This window comes from Dromaius novaehollandiae, chromosome Z (genome assembly GCF_036370855.1).
Source record: "Dromaius novaehollandiae isolate bDroNov1 chromosome Z, bDroNov1.hap1, whole genome shotgun sequence".
Lineage (NCBI taxonomy): Eukaryota > Metazoa > Chordata > Aves > Casuariiformes > Dromaiidae > Dromaius > Dromaius novaehollandiae.
In genome coordinates, this window is record NC_088132.1 from 35,850,188 (window position 1) to 35,877,840 (window position 27,653).

Consider the following 27,653-nt stretch of genomic DNA (forward strand, 5'->3'; position numbering starts at 1 on the left):
GAAACTGCCTGCGCATCCACATCTGGAACGCTACCATGTACTTAAGCCCATTTGCAAAATTTGAGTTAGTTACTGGGCTCAAATGAAAAGCAGTAACTAGTAAGTACAAGCTAGTTGCTTCTAAAACAGCTTTTCAGCTCTTTCTGACGCTGAATACTTCTATTTCTTTTCAAAGTCAAACAAATTAGGTCAAGCAGTTTAAAGATAACTTGTTTGATTTCGGACTGGAAAGAAGCGGGAGAGGAGACAGGTGCAGACAGGAGCTCCCCTCTTCTGGGAGGTGACCCCTGCACTAGCTGCAAGCAGGCAACCTGGCAGCTGAAACCAGCACCCAGCTGGTGCTACGGCTGATCAAAGCGAATGACCCTTGATTACTAACCCCCGCCACGCGACCAAATGAGAAATGCTAAGGCCATCCCATCTGCCCTAGCATTCAGCGCAACAGCAATGTTTTCCTCTCAGACTTAGGAGCTTTCAGCTGGGCTATGATAAACAGCTGTCACCTGCAGACCCTTCGAGAGCAGAATCTAACAGATCCATCTTGGCTGCAGGCCTGAGATGCCTTATAGTAACCTGCAAATTGCCGAATGATTTTTATTAGCAGTTACCTTGGTTGCATCATTCCTTAAGAATTCTCTGAAGTTTGGCCACACAAAGTAAGAGCGTCTTCTCACTTAGTTATAGCGGTTCCTGGAATACAGGTCTATATAAATTCACTGAAGCAGTGGTTTCGTGCTTTATGTTACTAATAGCATTTGTTTTATGGTATTGTTGTGAGGAAGGGAAAACAGTTCAGAAAAAAATAAAGAACCCATTTTACCCCCATGACCTGAACCTTCACTCTTTTTTTCCATGCCAGACCAAACTCTCTTACAGCTTTGGAAATGTTTGTTTAAGTGTTTTCCTGCCCATTATTTTTCATTGTTGCATACTTCTGCACTTGTGTAAGGGGAACTTAGTGACAGATGAGGCAGAAACAACTGTGAAACTACAATAAATAAATTATATCTCAGTGTTTTCCAGGGAGAAGAAAAGTTGGAATGTGCCAACAAGCGAGGTAAGTTTTAGTGAGGAGCAAACAAAAATTAATTAAAATACAGTGACTTTAGGACATATAAAATATTTTTTTAGGGAAATGGTTCTTTTAAGAAAATAACATTAAACAGCTTTGAAAGAAATGACAAACATTTGTTCTGTTCACAGCAGAAGCTCTTAACTGCTCATGAGGAACAGGAGAGATTTGTTCAGCGTAAGATAAATGCAATGATTTAATTTATTTTGAGTTAGATAAAGGGCAAGAAAGAAGTTAATTCCTTGAGAAGGGCAAATCAGTCCTTAGATAATTATTTATTAAACATTGTCATTTTGTTTCTCTGTCAGAATATCTTACAGAGGAACGCAATCTTTTCATTTTTTTTAACATTCAAAACTGTTTATCCATTTTCCACCCATGAAAGGCAGCTACCCTGTGGCTGTCTGCACAGAGTTCAAAATTCAAAGGTGAAATCACACTCTTCCTAATATCAGTGGTGTTTTTGCCCTTGATTTTATAGAGGCCAGTATTTTCTCCTAGCTGAGGAAATTTCTGAGCCCAGCTGCCTGTAACTGAGCACACATTGCAGATTTTTCTATTTCATAGAACAGTTGTATATGAACAATATCCACCACTTAACTTTCTCTCTCAGAGGAAGTTCTCACTAAGGAGGTTAAGTGGCATAATCACCAATGCAGGATAATACAAAGGGTGTTCAAGGTTGGCTAAAGCACATTTTTTGCAAGTTTATTTGAATACTTCAGCTTCTTCTTCTTTTACAAATTGTGGTCTGGTAGCTAAATCTGTCAAGCCTGACTGCAGATTGGACAAGTCAGCGACAAGAGTCGGAGGGGTGACGCTGACAGTGTAGCAGAAGGCCGTACCAATAGTTCGAGGGCAGGGCAACTCCATGGGAAATATAAATTCCACTCTTACTCTGCCCCAAACTGTGGCCCTTGACAAGTCATTTTAACACTTTGTACGAGTGACCCAGTTCTAAAATATAATAACGCCTCTGGAGCCCACAGATCAGCTGTGGTGGTGATGTGACCTATATAGTAAAGAAAATAAAAAGGAGCACCTGACTGAATAGGAGTTATTTACCGACCATCTGCATGGACATACAAACGTGACATCATTTTTGGACCCCAATCCCATAATTAGATCCACGTGAACTAACCTGTGAGCTTTTTTGGACGTTCACTGTCTTTTCTTGTTTGTCTTCAAAGCAGCTACATGGAAGCTCAGGGCCCTGCTTGTGTGCCCTAGATGCAGAATCAGGACCCTCAATTCACTTTTTCTCCTTACAATAGCAGCACAAATGAACAGCTAAATCACAGACACAATTGCACGAAGAAAAACGGAGAAAACTTTTGATAGTATCACAGCGAAGACTAATTCAGAAGGCCAGCCAAGAATGCTATTAATAACAAGACAGGATGAAAAATGATGCTAGAGATGAAAGTGAGATAGTGGTGGTGAATGGCTTCACCTCAGATACGAGGGAGGGGTCAAGTGCAGTCCTGTAAAATAAGTACACAAATTTTAGTGAATCAGATGGACTTGCACAGAGAAACAAAAGCAGTTGGTGTTTACGTCCCTGCTCCCTGGGTAAACAGAGGAGTTTTTTTCAACTCACATTCCTCAGTCACCGTTCTCCCAACATCGATGTTTTTCTGAAATGACAGTAAGAGCACTAAGTCCTCTCATTTTTCCGCTAAGTGAAATCTGGATACAAAGATGGAAAAAATAATGGTTAACAAAAAGTTCACCTTTTTTATAATAAGGCATATATACACACCCATACAGCCCTGCATTATATATAGGCATAATTGTTGTGTTTGTATCTCATTCCAACATACATGCCATTTGCTGAAATGAAACACCTACCAGAAAGACTGTAATTCATTTCATTGCTTCACTTCTGTTACATTTTGGTGGGTTGGCAGCCACCTTCATATCTCAGGCCGGAGCCCACAGAGCAGACTGAAGAGATACTTAACCTCTTAAATCATGTCTCTTATTTTCCGTTATCTTACAGTTCTAAAATTTCTTGGCAAAAGTAGCAGGAGGTTAACAAGAGAAGTTCTTGTTTGTAAATTCTGCTTGTGTTTATGGCCAAAATAATAGCCTTTTAATGCAGGTTCACAAATAGGATTCCCATCTGCATAAGCATTATCAGGTCTGGTTCAGTCATTTCCAAGGACTTTCAACACATTACAGTATTTGTGCATTTTAGACTTCAGTGTTGTTCATTAAATGCCATGTCTTAGGGAATTAAAGGATTCTGGAGGTCATTACATTTGATTTAAAATTCAACTTTCTAGTTTCTCCTCAAGAAGAGTATTGTAGCTGCTGGGGCATGGCGGCATTGGTACAAGGTCTCTGGAAACCCAGGCATAAGGAGTCAAATGTCATGTGGGAATCACCTAAGGCTTCAGTTTCTGTTCCAAACACTTCAGTACATCTACCATGTCAATTTTTTTCTGATCATATATACTTCCTAGGCGGAGTTATGGTGGAATTATCACTCTCAAAATTCACTGGTCATACTAACTTTTCAGGACCTATCTTGTAGACATCATCACATACCTCAGAATTAATAATGAAAGGAAACTTTCCTTACTTCTTCAGAAAGAGTAACTGATGGACTCCGAAATGTTTTGCCAAATTATCCAAGGATTCATTTATTCTTTCACAGTGCACATAATAACTGTGAGGCCAAACAGCTGGAAGCCATGCCATGTGTATATGTTACACTCCATACGTTGTTATTACCATCTCTGTTAACATAGTACATTCTTTAACTAAATCCTTCTTCTCTAAGTGATATTTCTTTAAGTCTTTGACACAATGTGATCAATGTCTGCCACCAAAGTTTATAAATGAAAAACAAATGCTGAAGGGTTTGGGGAATGGGGGTTGGTGGCTAGTATTTTTTTTAAATGTTTATCCAAGTTATCCACTTCTTAGTTGATCTTGTGTTATCATTTTATCTACATACTTAAAAAGCCTCACAGGAATTTGTCACTCATAATACAGTAACACATTATACATCTAATACTGACCTGCAGCATACCCCATAAATTAAATTGTACACAATGTTTCTCTTTAATTTTCTGATTACATCACTATAGAGAGAAAAAGAGGTTTTCTTTTTTCAAATATTATTATAATGAATAACTAATACTACTTTTTGGTGGAGGAAATGGTACTAAATACCAATAGGGAGACTGAGAAGATTTGTGCTGAATTTGCATGCCTACCTGGATATCAGAAGTTCTTCGGTCTGCACAACTTGCCTAGAAAGCCAGCAAAAATAGGGTCTCTCAAGATATTGCAAGGGCTTCCTGCTTCTGGCTGGGACACGACCTCCTGGTGTGTCTCCCTGAGAACTGCAAATGGATCAAGGGTACAAGGCAATAAAAACAGAGATGTCCAAGATACCCCCTGTCCCCAATGCCAAGTTTGAATAACTTGGAAACTTACTGTCACAAAAATCGGACAAAATCTCTTAAGAGAATCTTTTTACCGAGCTACATCTTCACTTTTACGGCTTTTTTGCTAGTTTCAATTTACTGTTTCTTATTTATTCTGTGCGGTTCTTTCTACATAAAATCCAACTATATAAACTTCAAGCTAATACTTACATGGCTAAAACATAACCATTAATACATACTTTTTACTACCCAAGAGGCATCTCCAATGTCCTAATAAAACTACTTCTTACCTGTATTGGTGACGATCCAAAACAGAGGAGGTAAAGCTTCCCAATCCAAAACAGAGGAGGTAAAGCAACTTCAGAGAGCAGAAAACACGGGAGATTGCTTGCTTAGATTGATCAAATAACTTCTTTTAAAACCAAAATTGAGAAATAGGATTCCTCCTCAATGAAATCTAAGCAGTTTAGGATTACCTGAGTAGCACTACAACAGTCTTGGTGGCCACATTGTCCAGCATGAAGGCTTCAGTACAACTTCAGAGGAAGGATGAGAGGCGAGAGATTGGCACTACCCCAAGATTTATATAGTTGTCCATTCCTTCTCCACAACCGTTTTTCCATGAATTCTCAGAAATTTCTCTCTGCTAGTCTTGAAGGACCCAGCTCCAGAGCACCCCGTGCAGGCAATACCATGCAGAATGACCACGCTGAGTGGAGACACCAGGCACCAGAGAAGGAAAGGATGAAAAAAGTTGAGAAACTGCTTCGAATAGCTGATGGGGCCAAAGGCCTGGAAGTATACAGGAGAGGAAGCGCTAACTTTACTTTGCAGGGAAAGAGCTATTTGAACTACCGGGGAAAATATTTAGATTGTACACAGTAGGAAAATTATACCGTACGTGTATGAAGTTATGACTGCTTCTTCATTTCTTTCTACTGCCACCCCTTCCTTCTTCAAGAGTTAATGCTGTCCACAATAAAATCCTTAAAAATATAGTAATCCACAAGGAAGAGACCTCAACATGCCCCCAGATGGCCCCTTGATCCTTTTATTTCACTTCGGCTTGCATTATTTGTCATTTTTACATTAGTCTGTCTCAACACACACTGCTGAATTTTGCAGCCTTTTTGATCAATGTCAACTTTTTTTCCATGAGTGAGTAATCCATGACCTACTGACCTAAATCTCCAGCCACAGCAAAAGTTTGCCTGAGAACTGCTAGTCTGGTATGACCACAGCTCATTAAAAGACTACCATATTTGTGTTTTCTTCCTCACCTCATCAGTAAGAGAACAACACAGCACAGTTCATTAAGTAAATACAAAGAAAAAGGTCAACTCCTTATATCACGATCCAAGGCTAACACCATTTTACATGATGCACATTCAGGTAAACTACAAGGTAAATTTTGACCACAGTAAATGCAAAAAGAGCAGCTGTTTTCCTGCTGTCTGCCTGCAGCTATCTGGCAGAGGAATGGAAAGAAACCTGATTTAGGGAACACAAATACCTGCAAGTCCCAAATCCTGAGCTCAGATTAGAAGCCCACTTTGGGCTTTTGGATGGCTATCCTCACAGGACAAAATATAGTCTATTTTGGTAGGATTTTTAAAACAAAAAAGAAGGTTCACATCAGTATTTTCACTACATAAAGATGCTGCTAATATTTTTACAGGTTGAGTAGCAAAGGAGTTTATCTCACTTTATTTTTTGGTCTTGCTCTCCTTGCAGTCTCATATACTAGGGCAAAGCATGGTGTCTGTGTTTAAGGACTTCTGCAGAAAATGAAGAGGTGAAAATTATTTATGCGTTGAGCCCATAATTATACAACAAATTCACATTCTCTTGCTGGTTTCCACATTCTCACTTTACTTAAGTTACAGTGGTATCCTATGTATTTTCACCCCCCTATACAATCACGGACTTTGCATGAAAGATCTATGCACAGGACTAGTACAGCTATATTAAAAAAATGCTTAATTCAACATTGACAACTTCACCACATGAGGTCAAGAAGTGCTGACATAATATCCCCACAGGGCCTTTGGAAATAAAAAAGGCGAAGACAAGAGAATGGAAACAGTATGTAAGACACACAGACCAACAAAAAGAACAAGAGATTGTTTTGTAAAAGTGATTTCCAGGGTTCAAACAATTACTGCACATCTAACTAAAACCCAATTGTTCTCATCCGTGATCTTTAAAGCATTTTCTGTTTCTCACAAAAAGTTACACATAATATTTTTGTTTTCTGTTTTATAATCCATTAAATCAAAAACACATGAATGAGGTTTATGCAATGACATATGGAAGTCATTAATGCTGTTTTAGTTCTCAGCTAAGTACCCAATTCTGTACTCCTTAAGTAAGGAAAACTCTTACTGAAGTCAATGCGAGTTTTTCTTGCATAAAAAGAAAAAAACTGAGCACTAAATGTAATGATCTGTAGGCTACTAAAATTGCCCAGTGACCCCTATGTCAGTCCCTTTTAATAATAGATACTTTTTTTTACAGAATGTAAATTCTCGCTATACAGTGAGTGATTGTTTTCTGTTCAACCAGGGAACAATTTGGCTCCCACAAAGTCAAATGCAAAACGCTCCCTGACCTCTGTAGGAAGCAGGATTAAGACTTTTACATAGTTCCTTTATAAGAAATCTTCTGTCTTAACAGGCTGCCACTTTCTCGATTAGCCTTAGATGAGAGTGGGCTTTTGCACCAGTGTCAGTGACGTGTTTCTTGACAAAGAAAGTGCAGAAAAGCTTACCTGAACATCGCAAGGTGCAAATCACAAGAATTAAAACACTCAAACCCTTAGACATTGTCTAGAGAAAGTTCCCTGTCAGCCTTTTAAGGAGATAAGCAATCAAAAAATGATCAGATACTTTTTTTTTAATTAACAAATGCTTTAAAGTATTATTCATCTTGATCCCTACTCAACCTCGTGAAAATCAATTGCTAAAGAAACCAGTGAATGGGAGGAGGTTCAGAAATTTTTTTTCCATTTGCGAAGTAAAAGATATTGATAGGCAATTTCATTATGCCAAATACTCAAATAATGAGAGAAATATTGTTACATGAAGTCTCTGAATTCAAGTATTCTGCAGCAAATACTGCTCACATTCACTATTGCTTTGACTTCTTATTTGAGCGATATTCTTTCATAAATCTCTCTCCTTGGTGATTTCTCTGAGCTATAAGTCAACTGATTATTGGAAAATTCCAATGGAAACTGAAGACTGGAATGAATTATCAGTGAAAAGGATTAAAGAGCAATATCAGATATCATGACCTTCATGTATTCCCTGTCCAGCTGAACAACTTCATCTGTTTATTTGTGATATAACACTGTATACTGGCAAAAATCTGTGTATTATACAAAGGTATATAGACTTACATGGTCTCTATAGTCCATTAGAGAACTTGAATATTTTTAATTTTAAAGATATGTCTAAAACTATTAGAAATTGGAAAATGGTATTTAGCTGAAATTGTGTCACAGTGCAATGATTTCTTCTTCCAGTATTGTTCAAGGAGCTGAGTGAAGGTTCAAAGCTTCATGCATCCATTAGCAGCTTTCTAGCACTTCAGAAATTCTAAGTAAGGACAGAAGTAAGGGAAGAAGGATGGAAGGAAGTTACACACTCGTTCAGGTCGCAGTTTGCTGTGATGCTAAAACAGATTACACTGGATAGTATTAACTCTATAGAAAAGAACAGCAAACACAACTGAATCAATTACCATCAATTTCCATGCAGGCAGGATTTCACTGAAAAGTTCAGGTGAAAGTTTAGGCCCATGAAAGCAATGAAAAGATTTTTAGTTAGCTCAAAATGACAAGGAAAATACATTTATATAATCAGATTAGACTGCCCATTGCCAGTGTAACATCATTTTTTGATATAATTGTATTGAAGTGAAAAAGCCCCGGTATGTAAATATGCAACCAGCTGGCATCCAAGTATCTTTTATGATGTGCAACAAGAATGCAGTCAAGTAACACACTACATACCATTCCCATTATTACATGTATCTTAAAGCAGGCTAATCCAGAAAGCCAGATTTCTATAGAATGCAATGTATAGTCAGGCTGTTGGTGAAAAAAAAATGAAGAACAGTTTAAGAAAAAAAAGTTACTATTCTAAATGAAATCTAATGCATTGCCTCCTAGGTGGAAATGAACTCTTTTATTCCAGCTTACATACTGAAAAGTGATTTTTGAGGTTACTTCGTAACATATTGATTAGATTCTTAGGAAATTTAATGCTGAATGCCCAAATTCCATGGAGAAGTAAGTTTTCTTTATTCACTAGTTCTGCTGGGCAAATAACACCACGAATTACACCAATTCTGATGTATGTCTCCTTTGAAGTTTTTTCTTACTGTGTTCCACATAGTCATTGGTTCCTCAAATTGTTCAATACAGTGTTCTCTTCTGCTTTGTCTTTTCTGCGGGGATCAAATTCTGTCTAGGTAATATTTTGTAAGATTCTGAGAACCAGTGCTACCTTCAGTGGGCCAGAAATGTCTTGTCTGCTCTACTTTGCCCTCCCCAAATCTCTCTCAAATGTAAAAAGGCAAGAGGTTATCCAGCAGGAATCCTTGGAAATTCCTGTGTGTAACCTTACTGAAGACAATCCTTGACAGTGGTATTTCTAGACTAGGCTGTCCAGTCTAATCTCCAAGCTCACAGGGAAGTTACAGGCTACAGAAAATTATTCCTTGTACTGAGGTCAATAGTTCTAGTTTAGACTATTCTGATAGTAAGGCAGGAAAAAATGAAATTAGTTTTTTCCAGCTATTAGGAACAGATCAAGCAAGGAACAATAAGGACCTTTCATAGAAAAAAAAATATCTGGTTCATGATATTAACCTCCAAGTATGTGTGAAGGCCACACAAGAGCCATGAAGTCAATGATTAATCAAATGGAATTCTTATATATTTTTTCCAAACAGGAAAGGAAGGAGAAAATCAATTTTGATTTTCTTTGCACTTTCACCTTCATCTAGTTTTAATGAGCTAAATAATAAATACACATTTGAAAGTTACAGTTGCCAATGAGCATTATGACAAAGAATATTTCTGGTCACTTTGACAAAGCCACTAAGTCCTTTGCTATTCCAGAGTCAGATTATAACATAATTCTATGCTGTTGTGACTATATATTTGCTTAGATGTGGACTACACAGAAGTCGCTGGATGGGAAAAAGCCAATTCAAACAATTTTCCAGCAACTCTTCCAAGTTAAAGTGAAGGAAGTGTTTGGGCGACAAAGAGCTCTTTACTTCAGCAACCAGTGCTTAATCTACCGTAGGGACTACTGACTAAGATTCATGTTTCCCGTTAGGTTTCTTGTAGGTTTTGGACAGACATTTCTGAAAGGTCAGGATGGCCAATAACCTGCATGTGGCTTTTTTAGAGAGGTAGGCATGGAATGTCTAAAACTCCTATCCCCTTTTCACCATAATGAAAAGAAACAAAAATTTTCAGGAATATAACTATCTAGGTAGGTTATATTTTTAATACATCTTGCTCTTCTTCATCAAATGGTCTGTCTAAGGCATCTAAAAAGTAGAGCCTTATCTACAATTAAAAGCAACAGAAAACAAAACACACTTCTGACACTGGCATTGCTAATGTCATAGTACTAGCGTTTCCTCTATTTTAACCTTGCTAGGTGGCAAAATCAGGAAGGGATATTGTATCCTGCCCCAGTGGAGCGAACAGCAAACCCCCAGCTGATTGCAGTGGTGCCAGAATTTTACCCAAGAAGTTCAATCAGAAGAATAAGATTTACTGGATGTGTAGAGTCCTTGTAACATTTCATTAAAAAAAAAAAGAAAAAAGAAAAAAGAAAAAAAAAGCTAGTGGACAAAATAAAGTAACTTATACATTAGAGAACTAATGCTGAGTGTGAACACAAAGTATAACAAAACATTATTCTCAAGGAGTTATTTTCCTTTACCTCATACATTTAAAAACACATCACAAAAAGTGGGCAAGCATAAACATTCAAAGGGAAAGTCTGACAATCTCAGAGTGCATGTGCTTCTGTTGTAGCTTAAGAAGAGAAGTAGACCTACCAATTAAAATAGGATGAGAGCTGTCACACCGCAAGTTCCCTTCTACTTCTGAAGCTGCTGAAAGATGAACCTTATCACCACTTTGTGGAACTAAAATTGAGTGCCACAGTTGGTACCCAGACATAGTCAGACAATCCTGTCTGACTTGACAGCAAGCCAAAGCACTTCAAGGCTTTGGCCCAATAAGAACAGAAACGGTTGACTCACAGATGAGAAAGAAACCTAAGCGGTCCTCAGAATCTAATATGCAAACTGCTTGTGTGAAACTTGGTAAATGAAAGCCCCAAATTACAAGAGAAACGTCAATTCTTTTGACAAAAAAAAAAAAAATGCATGCTTACAAGGAGGCTCACATAAAAAATCCTTCAGTTGGCCAAATGAGCAGTTATGTTAAAATGAACTTATTTTCACAGGCAACGTAAGTTTTACAAAACAGGACAGAATTTTCTCAACACTCTGTCCTCTCTAACATAAATATTTTGGCACTGTGCAACTCTATATCTATATATGTGATCCCTGATCCCCTAAGAAATTGGATTCCTATTTTCAATAATTTGGCTATTTTTCTTGCATTTCCAGGACCAAGTCTTCAAGAACATGAGTAATTACATTGTGCTCTTTTACAGACTTTGGGACTGAGATCAGATTTTCCACTGCCCATTTAAGTAAGGGATAAAACACAACTCAGTACACAGAAAGAAGGAAGCATGATGGCCAGATCTCCTGTGTCATCTCTCTACCTCTACTTTTTTTTTTTTTCAATTAATTTCCAGTGTTTATTCCTTTCTTCATATTTTTGGACCAGAAAAGATAGTTTTACAATCATAGCAAATGCTTTGTGATAGTAGCTTTTACTGCAAGCTTGGGAAGCATCCTTTTTATCACAAAACACACAGCAGCACATTTTTATGACATTAATTCAAAATTGCACCATGTGAATACAGATAGCATGCCACATGTGCCAGTGAAGCAAGTAGGGTTTCTAAGAGGCAATCAGACAGTCAATTCATTTTATATGACATAGTCAAAAGAATTACCAGTCACAAATGTCATTGGGATAGACACACATATTCAGAACTGTGGAGTGTCTGCCCTGGCTCTTGGAATGCATGACACACCCATGAATGGATGGATTCACCCAGAAACAAGTGTTTCCAGGTCTCATAAATTTAGCAGAGCAGTTACGTATGTGTCAAGGTCAACTAGTGGTGTGTCATCATGGTAGTTTATCCTAAGAAAAATCCATTCATGCCTATACTCAGAACAGCACAAAAGCTATTTAGGGACTATAAAAAGAAAATCTCTGGCTGAGAACTGTATACGATGCACAGAAGTCAAGAAATGACAGAAAATTGTCAAGATTTTCAGCAAATGCAAGAGTATGCTTACACATGTCCTTTAGCTTCTTAGGTATAAGCATCTGTGCTATGGTGATGAATCTACATAGATTATGGCAGACCATTTATGAGACATATGTTTTAAATTGCTTTCAATACTTATTGTAAATGACTGGAATTATTCTGTATGAATTAAATCTAATGTAATGCAGATGTTGGATGTGTTAAAATTAGTGTTTTAGGGACAGCAGTTTCTGAACACATTCTGTCAATGAAACTCGATTCACATTCGAGAATTTCTACTGCCTGTCAAAAGAAATAGCATCAAATGTAACATCAGCATCCAACTACAGATAGTTTAATAGGAAGATTTATTCAAAAATTAAAATATAACTGGTCAACAGTTTCCACTGAATCAAAGTTTTATTTGAAAAAATATATTGCTTGTGCTTAAAAACTGTTCTTCAAGCAGAAGACTGATATATTTCATTTTGTCTCTGTTGGGTCACTATCGAATGTTCTGTCTGTTGAACTGATCTCCAATATTGAGTCAGTTCAACGGTTTCTTATCAGTCCTCTGCCTCATGAGATGTGTAATCCAGAACCCCAGTCTTTCCTGCAAGTCTGGGTCCCCCAAAGATTTCCTCTCCTGTAGCGCAATGTGACCATCTACCCAACTAAATATTATCACGTGCATCATCTAGGAGGTACCATCTGCCAGGGACTTGCTGCACAGAGAAACGTTCCTGAATTAATACTCTATAAAGGATGAAAGGCAATTCAGCACGTCAAACTAAAACATTTAGAGATGTTTTTCTATTTAAATAGAAAGTTCACCAGGAAACATATAAACCTTTCTGAACTGATATCTTCTGACACCTTTTGTGGGATTAGTATTTTTCAACTTTGTTCAGCACGAAAACAATATTACAAAACATCAGAATTTCCAAATGAGACAAACTGAGATTTTTGCTCCAGTTCTACATTTGGACAAGCCACTAAGAATTTGCATTTTACCAAGTTTTGTGTGTTAAGGATGTTTAGTAAAAACTATTATTGAAGCCTAAAGAAACCCACATACTCCTTCATATTATGTATGTTATGTAAAGAGCAAGAGGCAACAGCTGGGCAATTGCCTCCCTTGAAATTTCATCTCCAGAAAAGCAAATATCTCGGACCAATTATGAATTCAATTTCTATTCCCAGTAACCCGGTCACACCAACCTGTTGTTAATTTGGAGTGTTTTTTGTCTCTCCCGTAAGAGTGCTCTTTCACGGTTTGGTCTCTTGCAGAGTAATCCCATTAAAAGATAATCCCACTTATTGAATCGCCTTCCTGAAGCATAATTTTATGCATCGTCCCCTGGGCCACAGGCCTGGAAGTAGCACCCTGCCTGCAAGGGGTTGCTGGGAAGGTCAGAGCAGTACCCAGGGGTGCCACTGCTGGGAGTCCCTCCTAGGAAAATCCCTGGATTTGCTGCTCTTTTTCCAGCTACTGGGGGAGCCTGTCAGTAGGCAATGATAATTTTACTAGGCAGAGAAGAAAAGACAGTATCTAGCTTTTATGGACATATATACCCTCACCTTCATTTCGGTCCTGTTAGGAGAAGCACTTAAAATCGGAAGCATTTGAAGTGAGCCAGACAGCAGAAAAGTTTAGGGAGCAATACTTCACCTTCTGACCAAAAATTGCAGAGTTAAAGGAAAGATCTCACCTACTTTCAAGGTCATTCTTTTTCAAATGGTCAAATCCACATTTACATATAGATATGCACTTTCAACAGTACAAGAATATATTCAGACATTGATAAAACAGTGGCCAAAGAAACCATTAGCACTAGTGTGAATTATTCTTTAAAAACCTACATCATATGCTTCCAAAATAATTGATGTCTGCCTCCAGGGCGAGATGCAGCCAGACACCTCCCCACCACGTACTGGGGAGCACAGGCCCCCCATGCCGGGAGCTGTTAACGGGGGATTACAGCACCCTGGCCTGCTCACTCGCTCTCCTTCTCTGTGAATTACAATCTACGAGCTGTGAAGCTAATAGTTCTGTCATGCACTGTGTTTCCCCCAAAGCTGTTAAAAATTAATGAACCACTAAACAAAAATCACATGTTCGCCATCTAAGAGGCTGATCCTCACAAATAAATGCACGCAGAGCAGGCTGGCGGCATGCCGCCCTCGCGTCCCGACGGTGTCAGCGGGATGCTGCGCGGGGCCAACGGAGCAGCTTCATTTACGAGACTGAGCCTCCTGCAGCCTCTCTCTCTAACCAAGACTTTACGTGATGCTGTGAGAGGTTCCCGTGCTCAAAAAGTTGTCTGACAGGCATAATTTCTCAGGCCAAATCCTTTCTTTGACATGTATTTATCTTTCTTAGGCCGACAGAAATTTGTTTGAAAAAGATTTCCTTGATTTTTCTTGTCTCTTAGAATAAAAGCTTTTAAGTAGTGTTGCAGCTTGTTTTGAAGTTTTTCTGCCACAAAGCAGCCATCAAAGTTAATTCCCACATACTTTTACAGCCAGGGAACCATCAGTCTAGAAAACTACAGGAAAAAATACTTAACTTTGTGTCTTAATTCTTTTGTGATAGCAAAATATAAGGAATAAAGAATAAAATGAACAAAATAAATAAAAGCACTACATAGGCAGACTGACTACAGGGACAAAGATATCACTGTCCACTTATCTAATTTCTCCTATTATATTTAATATGCAGTTATCCAAGTGTCTATTGTCAAGGCCTAGTAAGATTTGGTTTCAATGTTCAACATTCAGATATTCTGATAGGAGATGGAAACATCACAGAGACTAGATGGCAACACAGGCCACAGGGCAAAAATATTCCTTGCGTTTATCCAACTATATGCAGGACAAACTCCCTTGAAATCAGTGAAGTCTGTCCCTCTTGCATCAAGATTTAATTTGATCCCAGGAATGAAACTACTGTGTCACCATTATTAGCAAGCATTACTATGGTCATCCTAAAGTGACACAATAGCAAGAATGATTACAGCTTTTTTTTCAGTACCGCATGTCATTATTAGAACAGAATAGCTCTCTCATAGCAGTATTTAATTACTGCAAAATAAATTAAATAATTTGATAAAGATTAATTAACAAAGTAAATATTTTCTTATATTTATCAAAATACATTCAGCACTCACACAGAAGTAATTAATTACTGCAAAACAAATGAAATGATTTTAACCATTTAATTAACAAAATAAATTGTTCTTACAATATATTTGGCATTAAAAGATTTTCATCTCTCATATACAAGTAATTAATTATTGTAAAGCAAAATTAAATCATTTGTTCTGGGTTTCATTTGATGTTCTGAGCTAAGTATATTGTAATGATTGTGTTACCATCTTTTAAGTCTCTGCTGAAGTTTGCGGGTAAGGCAGAAATGAATCCTGCTGCTTAGTTTGCAGGCAAAATCCTTTTGCTAGCCACACAGTGTCTTTTCATAGAACACAGAATTTCTTATGACAGCTTTAGTGTTATGCTTACTACCTCTTATAGAGAAAATATTAAAAGGGATTTCTTTGGAGCATTTCTTCCAGTTTTCCCAACATTTATTTGGTTTTCCCTACATAAACAACTTCAGCTCCTGCCAGCTCCAAATGCTGTGATAGCATCTCCTGCATAGGCTAGTTCTGAAGTTTTAAAATTAATCACATAAGGAGTTGATCATTCCCTATAACCTAATTGAGTTTTGCCAAGATTTCCTGGTGGGACCACTCAGATTAATCATCTACTTCTGTTTTCCAGTTCTGCCAACCCTTCTTCCTGGCTAAAAGGCAAACTTATGATGAAAAACAAAAATGAAAATAATTCAGAATGTTTCTGTTTTTCATCAAGATGTCAAATTTGACTGGCTGTGGACTCCACATGTCTCTGAGGAGAAAACATGGGACTGTGGATCTCAAACAATAAGTAAGGAGGCTGAAGGAAGCAGGGACGGAGTGAAGAATTAGAGGTTGGAAGTCCATTACCTCTGTGCCGAGATGAACACCTTCGTTATTCTCCCATTTCTACACCAAGTCAGCTAAAATAAATCCCATTACTGCTCGTGTAAGTTGTGTCACCTTTATCCACAGCATTGGCCCAGCCACATATCTCAAACTACCATACATTTAGGTCTTGCAGCTTTGCAACACCTGCAATCAAACTGGCCTGTCACATCAGCCCACTGAGTACTGTTGACTCTTAAAAATCATGTTGCAAATCTCTTCCTGCAATGTAACGGCTATATTTCAGGAAAAAGATCTCTTCAGGCACTGCAGAGCTGTGTGGCCTCCAGGGTTGGGTTGGAGGCTGAATGTCTCGGTACTGTGATGGCACTAAATTCCCTTGGAAGTAATTCAAAGACAAAGACCACTAACTTTATTACCTTTGAAAAGCTTAATTCTGCAAGCACATAAAGGAACTTTATAGGAGCAATTATTCTCAGAGTTCAGTAAAACTGGACTATATTCATCTGTAGGTAGATTCGAAAAATTGGACATTGGTATTATGTCCATCTTACCTACTATGAAGTTACTGATGTTATTTCCATCTAATGATGCTTTCCTCTTAATATTTACACATGCTGTCTGTAATCCAAACTGAGTAGAATTCATCCTTCTGTAATGCTATATATAAGACATAATGCCATACGGAAGACAAGGTATTGTGCCAATTTCTGTACTGCAAAGCACACGCATGAGCAAAGGAGCAACTTTGCCACTTTCTGACTGAATTGCTACCTACACAATGTTAAATGTTTCCCAACTTTTACAACTGGCATGGTTTCAAACTCCTACAAATGGAAGCCACATCCAAACATCAATAAGTCTGGAACTAGCAAAAGGAGCAGGAAGAGGTACCCAAAACTGAGTAATATGCACACTTGGGCCAAGTAAAGTACTTTAAGAGACAATTTTTGCTACTTATCATGGATTTACATATGAAATTCCCACTGATGCCAGTAAAAGTTACATACTGAAGACAAAAGGAGAGAAGTAGTCAAGATTATCTACTCAAAGCAAAGTAATTCATGATTTTTTCTGTTGCACGAGAGCTAAGAAAATGCAAGAGTACCATGTTATTAGTATTATAGAAGACAGGTAGATTCAGATCTGCATGTGAACTTTCTCATATCTAGGGCAAGCTTTGGATACTTATAATGATACCTTTCATTCGAGGATATCAAGTGGTTTTACAAATATGAGGATTGCAACCTGAAAAGTAGTTATAGATGTGGAATGCATATGGAAAGATGAAAAAGTGAGGTACATGGAATAATACAACAAATCACCTCTACCACGGTAGAGTATTTCTGCTTTCTGCTTTCTGATGGAAAAAAAAATCCATTAGTATTTTTAACAAGTCCAATAGCTATGCATTTATACTGAAATGAATCAATTTATAGAAATAACTAGAAGTCTTTAACTTTACAGCTGAAAGAGTCTACTTTGTAGTTTACATACAGTAGGTAGGGAGCTAATGGTTCATTTTCCAGACTAGAAAAGCACATGGCATTAGTATTTTTGAAATCTATCCAAGCTTCAAGTGTTTATATAGTAGTTGGTAAACTGTAACAGCTGCTTACTGCTGAATTGAACAGGATACCTGGTCTAGACATTTAGACACAGATGACAGTACCCTAAATTATGCACTGCTAGTAGGTATGTTGCATATTTCATACACTTGAACTGCCTAAGTAGGCTTCAGTGAGCAAAAATGCTAGGACAATTACATATTTTTTCAAAGAAATATCTTCTCCTCGTAATGCTTTCTTGGTTCTAAAATTACTTTTTGTAGTGTTATGCTTACAAGGATAAGCTTTAAATATCACACCACAAAACCTCATGGGCTAAATTATTTTTATTTTACACCAGTATCTAGTGACCTCAGCTAAGTCTTCACACAGCACAAAAGACCTGATCACTGTAAGGGAGTCAAGAATGGAGGTTGGCTAAGGCATTCACTCAAGATGCAATAGGTAGGATTTCTCTAGTGAATATTGAATTATTCATAAGAACAGGCTATTTCAAAATATCCTAGAGCCTGATGGTCAGAACACTCTTCCTGAGGAGATACGAGACATATTTTCTACCTAAAAAAGCAGGAAAGAGATGAATCTTGTCCTCACACACTCTCAATTAGTCGCCCATTAGATAAAGCAGTGGGGACGTCGGCAGCAACAGCAGCACCAATTTTGGGATTCTAACCCTGCTCACAAAATGTTTTCTTCTAGGCAGAATTATGTAGTGTATTTAATTCAGGTTCATGAATAGTTTCATGACTGTCCAATTCTAAATGCAAACTAAATGGAAGAAAAAGACTAAGAAGGGAAACAAGTAGAGATGATACCTATTATAGCCATTGTTTACAACACATAAAGTAGATCACTCTCACATTTATTATTACCAATTAAATTATTTCCTACAATAAGTTCACAGCTGCAGAGGGGAAGCTAAATTCAAGGATCTGAAGTTGATAAATACAAGGTATACAATTAGAGCATCACCATACTATCTTTTCCGGGTAAGGAGAAACCAACACATTACAGCAGTTGATTGTTACTGCACTATGCTAAAGTAATAGCCACTGTAGACCACTGTTAGCCTGTTTCTGTGCAACCAAATTATTTTAAAGTCACTCTAGTGGTAATTCAGCTTAATACCCCTGATTTCACACTGAAAAGATCAGGGACATTTAGTAACAATGGCAGATAAGGACTGGAAGAGGCAAAAATGATGGTCACCTGTAGAAGGAAGGAGACGGGGGAAAGAGAGGCTTGTAGTTATATATCCATGAACTTAACTTCCACAGGGCCAAGGGGAAAGAGTAAGCAAACAAATGATTGTCAGTACTTCGAATAAAACAAGATGAGAACACGCCAAACTGCAAACGCTATCAAAACGAAATTATGTCAAAACAATCTCTTTTCCTCCCATGACAGGGTAATAGCCTCCTGAACAAAGGAAAGCACTAACCACATATATTGGGTTTTTCTATAAAAGCTTCTGACAGTGTTTCTTGTGACATTATATGCAACTACAGAAGCACGAGCTAGAGGAAGACAGTACAGGGTAATGCAAAAGTGCCAGTAGTCACTATTAGTGCATGATTAACTTAGAAGGTGTCTTGAGCAGAGTTTCACAAGGGATTTTCCTTTATTTTTGTTTTTTCTGTATTTTCCCTCATAAGCTGAATAATGATCACTTACAGATGACACCAAAGTGGAAAAAACAGTAAGCATACTAGAGAATATTTGAAACTAAGATTATTTTTACAAATTTGGAGTCATAGACTGAAAGGTCGTGGTTAACTGAGTCTGCCATCCTAGCAACTCATAGTTTCTTATAGTTAGAGCAGTTTCATTTGTGCGTGTGTGTGTCTATGTATCTATAAATATAGATACATAGATAGATAGATACAAACACACACACATATATATATCTCAACTAAGAAAGGTGAGTGGTTTGAATGCTGTGAGATGCCATAGCCAAGGTCCCCCAGAGGGGAAGAGCAATTGCTCAATGCTATGTAATCTTCTGAATAGGAGTTGAATCAACACTTTAGGACATTTTGGCCAACTTTGCAAGTCCTTAGTTGAGTTATCAGCAAAGTCTGGTTGAAGTGGCAAAGATTATGGTAGATCTAGTGGGCATTTCACCCTTCCTTTGCACAGATCATTACGATCAACTAAGATTAACTGTGGTTTCCTGCTCTAGTCCGACTTGAAGCTTAAGCACACAAAGCAAAATATCCAGGATCATATGCTGCAGGAATTGATTTACTGTTGGAAACAAAAATATACTGGAAACAGTAATGTAGTACAAACCTGACCTGATTTTTTTCCCCAAAGAATAGAAGGAAGCACTTAGAAACGTGTGTGCATCATTTTCCTAGATATAAACTAGATAAATAACAAGCATTTATAAAATATTTCAGTATTTTACTGACTACATAGTTTGATATATATCTCTCCTCAATTTTTTCCAAATACCTTTTCTTAATTTTTATTCTAAACACAAATCCCAGCCCAGTTATCATCCCAGGCCATCCTGTTGTCCCATCCTTACAGCAAAGTGGGTAGCAAATCCCATCATTAAGTCTTGTTTCAGGGGGAAAAAAAAAGAAAGTCCAAAACAAAAACCTGGGACAAGACCAAAATGTTAGTAAGGCAAAATATAGTCTGTGCTACTCAGGTTCATTTTGTAGAAACAAGTAGGTTTTTATTCATCATGCTGCCCTGGCAAAACATTAGATTTTCTGACATTTTGAATAGCTGTAGAAAGATATTTCTGCCAGTTTTGCCTAACATGCAGAACTATTTTCAACATTCACCTTACTTAAAGAGATTTAGCAAACAATTATATCAAATTTTGGATCCAGACACAATTCATGTTCTCACACTGAGATGGAAAGAAATTCCTCAAGAACAGCAGCATTGCAGTGACTGGGCTGCTTGTTCTTGGTCCACCTGTTAGTCATTTGAAAGACATGTCTGCTCCGAAAGGCAACTGCTTAGGATGCCAACCTCCTCCCTTCACAGGCAGATCCAAGCAGTAGCCCCCACACTCACTCACCTCACTACTGCCAAGGTGAGACATGGAGAAGCCCCCTACTCCTGGCTTCCGCAGGAAGAAAGCAGGCAAGCAGACCGGGAGGGAGGTATGTGGCCCTCCACACCTTCAGAATCAAGCAACCAGCACTTCAGGTGCACTGCAGACCTCACCCACTGGGATAAAAGCTGTTTTACCGACATTTTCTGCAGCAGGCAATAAACACTATGGCCCAAACAAGCAATTGCAAAACATGCACACAAGCAATTCAGTACTCCTTGATAAAATGGGTATTTTCTAAGAAGCAGCTTTTAATTAAAACAAAGAAAATTAAAGGTTTAGATCTTTGCTATATGCTGCCTTGTAATTATCAATTTCATTCTTCAGTAAAGAAAGATTACGTTCAGTTTTGGAGAGCAGCAACAGGCAGCAGGTAGATCTGTGAGACCACAGTGTGAGAAGTTCACTGGCTATTCACCACTGCTTGCCTCTTCATGTTACAATCACTGGAAGTGATCTACACCAGGAAACCAGCAAGATTATCCAAAGCAGCAGAGTTAAATTATCAGATAAAACTTTGTCAACTTACACTTTGGTGTATTTAAGTAGTGCCACTGGCAAAGGGAAGTGAAGTAACAGGTCATGATAGAGCAGAGCTGGAGGGACAGTCTGGGTGGTATCAGGAGAGGAGACTGATGCTTCCCCAGAGTTCTCAGTTTATTCTCTGGAAGATAAATAAGCAACTTGTGAGATTGATTTTAAATGTAATTTAATATCTGCAGGCTCCCTCAGTAATTTCTTCTGCCCTTAATTTTAGGGTTACTATACAAAATCATTTTTCATGACTGAATCATCCAATAGTGAATCCTACAAAAGCAAAAGACTGACTACACCACCTGCAGCAGCTGATAAGTTTCCTTAGGCTGCCTGAGAGCATGACACCCCTTAAACAAGTCCAGGTGCTACATCACCAGAACAAGGCACTTGACTATTAGCAGCATATTTTTTAGGGCTTTGCTAATAATCAGTGCCTGGCGAGGAAGCATGTCAGTTGGACAAATACTGTGGCTTCTTCATATTGCACTGTGTCTTCAGGTTCTTTTCCCATGAATCTGTAGAATAAACAGGTCACGTTATCTTCCTTGCTTCTTAGCATCCCAATATCCCTCTCACTCTGAATAGTTATGTGTTACATAGAGGAAAATGATGGACAAAACCGGAAGAGATAGCACAGTATTTCCCAAAGTACAAAAACACAAGCAAATCCCAGCTCTTACCTTAGTCAGAAATGGCTATCATATGGACTAACTGGATTAGCAATACCTAGCATGCCTGCTGGATAAAAGTTCACTCAGGCTTTAAAGGAAGAAGCTATGGCAGGAAATTAAAAGAAAACCTCAAACAAGATGGCCTTATTAAGCCTCATAGGGAATGTCAATATAGCATTACTCATTTTTATTTAGTTACAGCTGAATACACTGCTGAGAGGAATGCTCAGAATGGGGACTGCTGATAAGTAAAAAGTTGGGGGGGGGGGAGGGGAGATTAAATACTTTCACAGGAGCTTCAGTATAGAAATATTGTGAATTAGCCAAAAGCTTAAGAGTGCAGCTGATGCAGATGTCTGTCCTGCTGAAAGATGTTTTCTCTGCAGCATAACTTGCAAAACACTTCCTGAAATATAGGAAGATTCTGCTTACCTGAAAAAAGAATGCTTGAAATTGCTTACTGGTTGGCGGCGTAATATATTTATGAGCACACCTGAGGCAAAATAAAGACAGATAATAAACCATCGTGCTCACATATCGCACACTTCAAATAACTATTATGATTATTTTTCAAAATGAATATGAAAATGACTCGTTAAATGTATAATGAAGGCCACGTAAGGAGTTTCATAAAGCAGGTATTGTTATCAAAGGCAGCCATAAGTTATGAAAGCAAGAGAGCTGAAACAAAAGCAAATGAAGGAGCATATGTAAAAACCTACTAGTCATTCCAGAAATTTACAGTCACAAAACAAAAAACGCCAAAAGACCAAACCTTCCAGGAGCCACAGAATTATTCTAGATAAAAAAGAAAAAGCCTGTCCAGGGACTGGATTAAGAACTTAAGAATATAATCCATAAACAAATTTAAGCTATGTTCCTCTGGGCAGTAGTAAGGAAAAGCTGATGGTGTATGTTCAGAAACTAGCAAGGAAGAAGTACGATTCATCATACGGTGGGATAAATTACCATTATTTTTTTCACCAGCAATTCAGCCAGTGAGGCTGTGCCCTCCTTATAAAGAAAGAAAGCTGATTTCCATATAAAAGAGCAAGCTCCTGATATTCACGAAGGCACTGAGAAGTAATGCCTCTCTGGTGGGAACTGCTATATGCTACGCCAGCACATAAGTATGATAGTTCTGATGCTAGATGTGCCTTATATATGTATTCTATTCTGGAATTTTTATTCTTAAAGAATCACCCTGGAATTACCTAACCAATTCATTTTTAAGCCAGAATAACTGCACATAGTTCATAATGAAATATTTTTTCTAGAAACAATGTCTATACAGGGCAGCTGTATTAATTTAGCTGAAACAGAGTCATTTTGTATAAATATATGAATACATTTTGTCATGTAGATAGATATTAACTGACAAGTGAAGTCACTAGGAACATCACAGCAGATGAAATGACCACAGCCAAATGAATTGTTTGAGACCCATTTGTTTGTTTACTAATCATCTGCATTTGTTTACAGTGGTTGTATTTAGACAATGTGTTATTACTAAATCTTCCTTTGTTTCTAGCTTGTGACTCAAATCTACTCTTTTCTTCTCGCATCTCACTGCTTTCCTCTCTTTTTATTCTTTCTTTTTCCTCCAAAATTAGAGAGGGTACAGACTAGAAAAATAAGTTACCAACACTAGTTTTCAGGGTTCTATATCTTGTTTTCTATTTCCATTACAAATATAACGGTCATGCTTTTCCCTCCCTTTTTGTGAAATTTTGGGTTGCTTAATATGGAGAAGAGCAATGGAATCAATAATACGTCTTAAATGTTAAAGACAAACTTAGATGTGATCACTAACTTGAACGTTATGCTATGCCCAGCATATTTTGTTGCAAGAGTCTTCTTGCTAATATATACATGGATGTTGAAAGCAGAAATGCATGAAATTTAACCGCTTAAAACTTTCAGGTCTGGGGAGATGTAGTTCTTTTCCTCTGGTTAGCAACTGAGAATGGCTACATTTTTCAGTAGTTTTAACATAATTATGCCCTTCTCAGTGACTGTCTAGTATAGATCAGAATTTCTTCTTCTTCAAACAAGGTAACCTATCCATGTACAGCTATCTTGCTGTAGTGTTGATGTCACACTTACACTTCTTCATTAACAGGAATCTGCCTCAGGCATCTTTCAGAAATGAACTAGCCATCAGTAGAGGCTGCATGTTTCCTTCCCCTAAACTACCTTATTAACACAAAAGTTGCCTCCTATTAACCTCAAATTTTGTTTGGGCTACCATATCCAGAGTTCTTACATTGTTTGCAATTATTTATCTCAGATATCAAAAGTCATTTCATGGAAATGATAAGACAGGATGCCTTTTTCCGTTCACTTTACTGACTACAATAAAGGGAGCCTAATAGAATAAAAGGATGTAATAAAAGTGTGCTGGAATTGAAGTGGATATGGACAAAAAAGTTTCAAATGGGAACTCCTTCAAACCGTTTCTCGATGTTGCAGATGCAGTGGAAACAATGGTAAAATGAAGGCTACAGTGAAGATGAACTATTAGGCTAGTAATTCACCTTCTGTCAAAAAAATAAAAGGCCTATTAGTCTCATTTTACTGTTACTGTGTACACCAGGTAATCTTTAAATGTCTTAAAGGTGTGAAGTAAAGGTTCATCCATTATCAATAAACACCATGAAAGTAAACTTGTGAAGGCATCGACTGTGTGGTCTGTACACTCTAAAATATTATATCTGTCTATGTATTAGTAACTGACATGATTTATATATCACTTCTAGAAATCTTAACCACTGCTACCATCTGCTGGTTAATTTACCCTTATATATACTTGCTCTCAAGAAAGGAAGAAAGAGAAAAAGATAGGAAAGCATACTGGACAATGCTTATCAAAAAGAAGTTAGTTTTGTAATTTATTCACTTAAATATTCTAATACAGCTCTTCTGTTGTCAGAGATGAACAATCTTATTGCCATAGGATGAATAATCCTTTTATTTCTGAATTATTCACTGGAGGAATCCCTGACAGTAAGAAAGAATGACCTGTGATATTACTTTCCTCCGTTTTCATTTTCTCTTCCCATAGTACCTCTTGTAACTAGGTCACTGTTGTCTGCTTTGTAGAATCTTCCATGTTGAAAGAGGGAAATATGCCAGTGCTGCATATTACTGCTTTAGCAGCCGAGTTGGTGTTGAATTCACTTTTATGGTGTCTGTGGTTCAAGTAAGAGGAAGAAAAAAAACATAACTGTCTCTTGGAAAGTTGTATTAAGCAGCTGCAATAATTGCTCTATATTAAAAAGTTACACAGACAGTAGTTGCCATGACAACTGAAGCTTGAACAGTTATAGCAGGAAAACATCTTACCCCGTAATGTTACTGAAAACTAATGCTAATAATTTAACTGTATGGTTAAAAACTGATCACACGTGCTCCAGCAACTAAGATTAAAATTTAAGGGAAACCACTACCATGACCGAAAAATGTATTGTTCCAATAGAAAACTGAGGAAAATAAAAATATACAATTCCTGAAAAGCATTCTAACAAAACTGTGGTATTGAGCAGTTCCGCTAAATAACCACAGAAAGCAACAGAAGTCCTCGTTAAAGTATCTGCTTGGAAAAAAATCAACCAGTAGTGTCTGGCAGCGAAATCCACGGGCAAACAACAATGATGAGTCTAAGCCAGGCTGTTTGGATGAGGATCTACACTCCTTCACAGTTCATCCGTTTTCAAATCTATTCTTATGTTTCAGCCCAAATTTCAGGTTCCAGTCAGGATGTCTCTGAAGTTCCAGTGGTCTTTGATCCTTCTAACCATCACTAAATGGAGGAGTTGGTCAAAAAACTAGTAAAATAACGATCATGGATGGTGGAGCATATTTGTCTTACTCTTCAGTGCTGAAGAACTGGACCATTGCACATAGTAATTCACCAGTAATTTTAATTCCTCAGTAGCATTGTATAGAATTCTGTAAAAATTTCCTGATTTGGGTATCTTCATCAGGTGGACAGGAGATGCTTATTGAGAAGTTAGGCTAGTTCTAAAAGCAGAGGTAGCAGGCAATACAGTCTCTGGGTCCTCTAAGTATTGTAATGCTAGCTTCTGGGGCAAAAAAATGTGTGCCAAACTCATTTCTTTAGCATTTATGTAAATCATGAGTATAAATTCACTGAACAGTAATAGCCCAGTTTTGCCCTGGTGTAACCAGGTCTTCAATTTTAGATCAGATTTACAGGGGAAAATTGTAGCATTACATTCTTTCTAAATTAATGATCCAGTTAAAATAAACCAGACCTGAGCTTGTAAACAAGGGTGCATCTAAACTTTCAATGTTCCAATTGTTTAAGAACATGTTTTATTTTACCTCTCTGTCTTTTAGTTTTGGTGAGAAAAGAAACTAATAACCAACCAAAAAGAAAAAAAAATTAAAGGTTGCTGCTGTGATCCTTCCAAGTGGGCTAAAAACCAAGATATGCTGGCAACCTCATGGAAATGCCTCACTACATTTGTAAGATTTCTAGACCATTTTACAGACCAGAGAGCTCTGACTAATCATCCGTATTTTTATGCTTATCTTAACAGAACTCCTAGATTTTTATTGCATCAGTCAATATGTTGCCATGGCAGGGAGATTGTTTCTGAAATTACATACATTTGTCCTACATTCCCATTGCTAAAAAGCAGAAATCTTTTTTAAGGATGAGGTATCAAAAGCCACTTCAGCCACTGAATATTCTTGGCAAATCAGTTTGAAGAATAAATGAATTAGAACAGAGCATAATTTAGATAGGAGAAAAGAGGAATAATGGGGTCACATGAGGCTAAAGTCCTACTTTTGACTTAATTCTGCTCCTGTTGATGTCAGAGGGGGCAAAAAAGGCCAGCGCTAAGCACTTCTGAAAATCCTGCCCTAAGGTTCAAATATACTTCTAACATAGTAACCAGGCCTTTTGTTTTCTCTTTCATTAAGGCTAATTCCAAAACAATGGAATCAAGCAACAAGGCAGGCTATGCAGTTACCATGTTAAAAATATTTTTGTTATGATTTTATGCTGTGGCTTTTTCTCATCTGGCAGCGGCCAAATCTAAAACTAGAAGTTTCCTGTCTTACAGCCACACATCTGTACAACTGAGGGATCCAGCAATACGTGGAGCACACGGGAACACAAACCACACCATCCCTTTGTGTGCTGAACAGAACAAGATACTAGAAGAGCACCCTTAAAACAGAAGTAGTAGCTGCTCTTGAATTTGTTGTCCCAAATTTGCTTCCTCTCAGCTTGAGGTTAATATAATGTATACTAACTAACCGGCCATTTTTCAGCTGAGCTGGTCAGCATGGCTTTCTTATTTTGTGATTAAAAAAAATAACAAGAGTAGGATTGTTTAGCTTTGCTTATTAAAAGAGACTTTAGAAATCACCTCAGCACATAAACGGTGCTATTTTATTTATACCGACATCTCAACACCTGATTAATTTCTTTAAATAAATCTCTCTGGCACAATTTGTACATATCTGAAAACCACCACGTAATTTGGCACAATGTGATACAGTTGGCAGCCTCTGCTGAAGAAAGCTCCAGGACTGGAACTAAGAGGGTTACCACAAGCCAGGACTGAGGTGCATTAAAAGAGTTACATGGGGAGGTTTTCACAGTGGTTGCCCACACCATCACTGATCCAAGCCATTGCTATTAGTTTCTCACTTTCAGGAGCATTGAAGTCATACAGAAAAAATATATATGTATGTTTAAGCCTTTCTCCCTCCGCTCAGAGTTCTCTTGCCCCACCCTACCTCGAGCTCGCTTAACAATTAGAATTTTCCATTTCCTAGAACACTCTTTCAGAATTATAACCTACAGAATACAGCACTTGAAAAATATTTTTGTTATCAAATAGTCATATCAGCATTTAACACGTTCAGGCATTTGCCAT

General features: G+C 37.7%; 1 long non-coding RNA gene across 1 annotated transcript in view; it reads right to left on the bottom strand.

Moving 5' to 3' along the window:
* LOC112992396 (uncharacterized) overlaps positions 1-27,653 on the bottom strand; it is a 55,058-nt gene that overhangs the window by 26,701 nt on the left and 704 nt on the right. Inside the window, exons 2-10 of the long non-coding RNA XR_003261527.2 lie at positions 24,803-24,926; positions 22,168-22,228; positions 21,057-21,191; positions 4,950-5,182; positions 4,764-4,831; positions 4,300-4,428; positions 2,673-2,761; positions 2,214-2,556; positions 609-690 (exon numbers count right to left, since the gene is read on the bottom strand). This is a non-coding gene — a long non-coding RNA (uncharacterized LOC112992396). The remainder of the gene's footprint in view (positions 1-608; positions 691-2,213; positions 2,557-2,672; positions 2,762-4,299; positions 4,429-4,763; positions 4,832-4,949; positions 5,183-21,056; positions 21,192-22,167; positions 22,229-24,802; positions 24,927-27,653) is intronic.